General features: G+C 47.6%; 1 pseudogene; it reads left to right on the forward strand.

The window, feature by feature from the left end:
- Nucleotides 1-3,284: 3,284 nt before the first annotated feature.
- Nucleotides 3,285-5,760, forward strand: LOC114689094 (annotated as a pseudogene).
- The last annotated feature ends 240 nt before the right edge of the window (nt 5,761-6,000 follow it).

The raw sequence follows: 6,000 nt of genomic DNA on the forward strand, positions 1-6,000 counted from the left end.
ACACAAACATTTCTTATAATATCATGTTAATAAAAGTCAAACAGAAACCTCACCAAGTAGGGAACAGTTGTCAGGCAGAAAATGCTGCTGCAGGTTTCCATTGGGAAATCTCCTCCCATGAGGATGCTTAGGAAGCATGTCATGGTGAAGTCCTTCATCTGTGTCAGGCCATCACATATGAGGGTCCAGAACGTCCCTGAGAGCACAGGTGACATGTGTGAGCTTATCAACAATGCTGGAAGTGCAATGGTAACCAAAGCTAGGGTCACACACAAAGGCTAATTTCAAAGTCCTCTTTCAGATGAGTATCATCACAAAGTCCCAGTAAACTGTTTCTCAGAAGGAGCACAGAATGTCGTCCAAGGGGCCACTTCCAAAGTTTCCAAGGCTTGTCTCTTTTTATTTTGCCTTAGCTTTGTGCTTACATCTGCTTCACTCACATTTCAGTGCTACCTTGTGATTAGTTCATTAGCACGTCAAGGCCTAGCTTTAGTTGTGAGTTACCATGGTTGCTGGAAATTGATTTGGGTCTTTTGGAAGAGAAGCTAGTAATCTTAACTTCTGAGCCATCTTTTCAGCCTGATATTTACATTATTAAAAAGGAACATTTTAACAAGTACAATGTAAATTTAAACATTACAATAGTAGTGCAGGTAGTCATATCCTTCTAGTTTGCTTTTTTGCTAGCAAAATACCTAAAGGCAGTGTGCCACACACTACAGATGCTGTCAGAGGATGTCAGGTTGGTTTAGTGGATGAGTATGACACAAAATATATGAAACTTTGATTTTTATGATGCAGTATGTATTTGATACATAATATGACAATATTTGTATTGCTTGTATATTGGAATAGTTATATACACATGCTTCTTAAAGAGCTATTCAGAGAGAAAGGTAGATGGGATACACCAACTCTGAGTCAGGTACCTACCCAGCCAAATGTCTTTAGAGGCACTCAAAATCAACCCACAAAGGAAGGGTAGCACTATCTTTACTTGAAGTAGGAAGATATAAGAGAAAGAGTAAAAACAAAAAGTAAAATCAAAGCAAGTCATAAAGTCTATTTCAATAGTAAAGTACAGATCATGTTTTAGGAAACTGCAAGATAGTGTGTCATAAAGCCTCAATCTGTGGCAGTCATGATGAAGTAAACATGTTATAAAATGATAAAAGTGTTTTAATCTGATTTAATATTGGACATTATATTTTAACATAGATTTTGAAAGTAAACAAGCTTTTGAGCTGGTGTGTCTAGAGATAATTGACAATATTTTGTTGAGTTATGTTAACAGATGCTAACATTTAGATTATAGTTTCTAGTGATGTGATAAGATTTAATATGTGCTGCATAACTCTGTGACTCAGCATTTTGTGTTTCTGATTAGAGCTTACAGTTCTGAGATGTCAAGTGAAATTAACATCCGACTGCATGATTCTGAGAAGTTGGCCTTAGGATATGTTAAACCCATTGCTTCTATTTTATGCTCTTATGTATATACAAATTCTCTGTCTGGTAATTCACTCAACTCAGCTGAAGGTTTGGCAGACTAGTTAGTGATACTTTCAGACATACTTCTTCCTCTCATCCTTCCTTCCTTTCTTCCTTCCTTCCTTTTTTCCTAGCTTTTATCGGTCTATCTATCTATCTATCTATCTATCTATCTATCTATCTATTGAAGGACCCTAACCCTTCAGGCTTACACACACCCCCAAGCTCCAGGAGAATGAGGAACTAAAAGGCTAGTTCCAAGGGCAAACTGACTCAGCCATTACCCAACCACCCCTGCCACAACGTAACAATGTAAAGAGGTTTCTACTAAGAGATGCGCTCAACTGTGACTGGGATAATTGCAAGTGTTCCAGGAAAGACCACTGTAACCTTTGTGTAACTTTCACTCCCACCCTGATATGCCCCTTGAGGTTTCAGGAAGAATGTGCATGTGGACTTGACTGTACCCACCCTGTGATCAGACCATGATCTTGTGAAATTAGCCTCTAGACATAAATCAATCAAAATGAAATTGTATGGGAATTGTAATCTTATGGCTTTTGTGGGTTTTTCCTTTAAAAGTACCCATGTGACTGCAGTGGACGCGACTTTTGCTCTTGGGAGGAGAGTAGCCCGACTGTACAGCTGCATCAATAAACCTCTTGCTGTTTGCATCAACTGGATCGGAGTCTGGGTTCTTGGGGCGCCCAACCAAGAAGATAGTACCCTGGGTCTGGGGTCTATCATTTGGAGGTCCCACCGAGATTTTGGGGTGCCTCTGGACACTAACTTTGTCAATTGGAGGTAAAAACGAGCTCAATCTATGTTTTATGTTATTGTGTTCTTGTCCTTTGTGTGGTTGATTTGGCATCTGTATTCTGTGCCTGCGCAGGTGCGCAGGACCTGTGTCTGGGACCTGTGAGGGAAGCAGATGTGCTCAGACGTCCCTGGGTCCCCACTCTGGAGGTCTCCTCCGGAGTGATCTGGAGGAAGGAGACGGACCTAATGTCTCTCCTTCCGGGGTGGGTTGGGGGGGAGCGAGGCTGTTCGCGGCCACTCCCATCTGAATCTGTACTTTCAGGTTGTTGCCAAATCGACCACCGTGTGGACTGTGTCTGTCATTGTCCTCTTTGTGTTTTATCTGTCTTTGTCTGTCTCTACCTCTTTTTCCCTCTCCGCATGGGGTAACAACTAACTACCCCCCTAAGTTTGACTTTAGATAACTGGAGAGATGTCCTCGCCCGGGCTTACAACGCCTCTCTGGACATCAAGAAAAAGAAATGGATCACCTTCTGTTCCTCGGAATGGCCAGCCTTTGAGGTTGGCTGGCCAGGGGATGGGACCTTTAATATTAATGTCATTCTGCAGGTGAAAGCTCGAGTCTTTGACCAAGGACCACACGGACACCCAGATCAAGTGCCTTACATTTCAGTCTGGGAGAGTTTGGCCAGAGACCCACCTGCCTGGGTGAAGCCTTTCCTCACCACTTTGCCTGCCCAGCAACGCTGGGGTCCTGACCTTCACTTCCTCCTTCTCAAACTCCCCTTATACCCTTACCCCCAGATCCACACACTCCCCTTGTCCCTTCAGCCCTGGCTGTCCCTTGACCGACTCCCAGTTCTCCCACTTCCTTCCTTTACCCTCTTAAGGAAGTCCAGCATGAAGAATCTAAAGAAAAGAAACCCTCAGTCCTTCCAGAGGAAGGAATCACACACACACACACACACACACACACACACACACACACACACCCTTCCTTACACCAATCCGGGTGGGAAAAAGAATCCTCTAAAATGGCTCTGGAGGCAAACTCCCCCCGCCGGGATCCCTCCCCTCCTCCCAGTAGCCACCTCTGCCTCCGTTGTGATAGGGCTGGGGAGGCGGGAGACACTGGGACATCACAGATTTTTCCCCTCCGGTCGGTGAGCGGCCAAACCCAATACTGGCCGTTCTCTGCTTCGGATCTCTATAACTGGAAAACTCATAATCCGCCCTTCTCCCAAGACCCCCAAGCATTAACCGGGCTAATAGAGTCCATCCTCCTGACCCACAGGCCTACGCGTGAGGATTGTAACCAACTTTTACAGGCCCTCCTTACAACCGAAGAGAGACAGCGTGTCATCCTAGAGGCTCGTAAGAATGTGCTGGTGGATGATGGCAGGCCCACTCAACGACCAAATGAAATCGAGGAAGCCTTCCCCTTGACTCGCCCCGAATGGGACTTCAATACCCTTCAATACCCCTCGCAGTAGGGAGCGACTCCGTCTCTATCACCAGATTCTTCTGGCGGGTCTCAAAGGGGCAGGTCGATGGCCCACCAATTTGGCTAAGGTATGTGCTATAGTAGTACAATGGCCAGAGGAAACTCCGGCAGGGTTTCTAGAGCAATTAATGGAGGGATACCGCGTGTATACTCCCTTCGACCCCCAGGCGCCTGACAGGCAGGCCGAGGTCATTGGACAATCGGCCCCCGACATCCGCACTAAGCTACAGCGGCTGGAAGGGCTCCAGGGGCATACATTGCCAGACCTAGTAAAGGAAGCTGAAAAGATTTTCAACAAAAGGGAGACGCTGGAGGAAAAGGAAGAAAGGCCACGCAGAGAGCAGGGGCAAAGGGAGGAAAAGCTACGTAGGGAACAGGAACAGAGAGAGGACTTAAGAGACAGAAAGAGAAATAAAGAATTGTCTAGAATCCTGGCCACCGTAGTCTCAGGGACAGAGCAGAATAAGCCCAGGCAGAACAGGAACCTGGGAAGCAGGAGGAGGCCGCCGCTGGAACAGGACCAGTGTGCCTATTGCAAAGAAAAGGGGCACTGGGCCAAGGATTGTCCAGCCCATATCCAGAAGACAAAAGCGCAAGCCTGTCCCGGTACTGTCCTTGGAAGATTAGGTGAGTCAGGGCCAGGAGCCTCCCCCTGAGCCCCGGGTAACTCTTAAAGTGGGAGGCCAACCGGTGAAGTTCCTGGTTGACACAGGGGCCCAACATTCGGTCCTTACCCAGACCAAGGGGCCTCTGAGTTCCAAAACATCATGGGTCCAGGGGGCCACTGGGGGAAGACTATATAAATGGACTTCAGAGAGAGAGGTCCACTTATCCTCGGGAAAAGTTACTCATTCATTCTTGCTGGTACCAGACTGTCCATACCCAGCTGGGAAGAGATCTCCTCTCCAAGGTAGGAGCCCAAATTCACTTCCAAGAAAAGCGAGTCTCCGTTATAAACCCAAAGGTTCAGCCTCTCCAGGTACTGACCCTGAGACTGGAGGATGAGCACCGGCTACAGGAAGCTCCTCCAAAACCCCTCCGAATGGACCCCAAATGGCTCACTAACCATCCGTCAATATCCTATGGCCAAGGAGGTGAAAGAGGGTATAAGACCTCACATCCAGAGACTCCTACAATTGGGCATTTTGAAGCCCTGCCAATCGGCATGGAACACCCCCTTGCTGCCAGTCAAGAAACCTGGTACCAATGACTATAGGCCTTTCCAGGACCTGAGAGAGGTAAACAAAAGGACTGAGGACATTCATCCTACTGTACCTAACCCTTACAATTTGCTCAGCACCCTACCTCCAGGACATGTCTGGTACACCGTATTTGATTTAAAAGATGCCTTTTTCTGTTTGAGATTGAGCCCTCAGAGCCAGACCCTTTTTGCCTTTGAATGGAAAGATCCAGAGTCTGGATACTCAGGGCAGCTAACCTGGACCAGGCTACTGCAGGGATTCAAAAATTCCCCCACCTTGTTCGATGAGGCTCTGCATCAAGACCTGGCGGACTTCCGAGTTAACCATCCAGATCTGACCCTCCCCCAATATGTAGATGATCTGCTCCTGGCAGCCGAGACAGAACAAGGATGCCCCCAAGGTACCGGAGCCCTGGTAAAAAGACCGGGAGAGCTGGGATATCGGGCCTCAGTCAAAAAGGCCCAAATCTGCCAGCGAGAAGTGACTTACTTGGGGTATCTTCTACGGGAGGGCCAGAGATGGCTAACCGAGGGACATAAACAGGCCGTGATTCTGATACCCCAGCCCTCTAGCGCTAAGAAGCTGAGAGAGTTCCTAGGGAGTGCGGGCTTCTGCTGCCTCTGGATACCGGGGTTCGCAGAAATGGTGGCCCCGTTGTACCCCCTCACGAAGGCCAATGCTCCCTACACCTGGGGCGAGAAGGTACAGCAAGCCTTCCATAACATCAAGAAGGCTTTATTGTCAGCCCCCGTGTTGGGCCTCCCGGACATGAAAAAGCTGTTCACCCTATATGTGGATGAATGAGGAGGGATAGCAAAGGGAGTCCTAACCCAACAATTGGGCCCCTGGAAAAGACTGGTAGCCTACTTTTCCAAGAAACTGGATAATGTAGCGTCAGGATGGCCTCTTTGTCTCTGCATGATAGCCTCGGTGGCAACCTTGGTCAAGGACTTTGATAAACTCACAATGGGGCAGCCTCTCACAATAATAGCCCCACATGCTATAGAGACAGTAATCCGGCAACCCCCACCCCCCAAGGATGGC

The sequence above is a fragment of the Peromyscus leucopus genome, chromosome 10 (genome assembly GCF_004664715.2).
Source record: "Peromyscus leucopus breed LL Stock chromosome 10, UCI_PerLeu_2.1, whole genome shotgun sequence".
Taxonomy (NCBI): Eukaryota; Metazoa; Chordata; class Mammalia; order Rodentia; family Cricetidae; genus Peromyscus; species Peromyscus leucopus.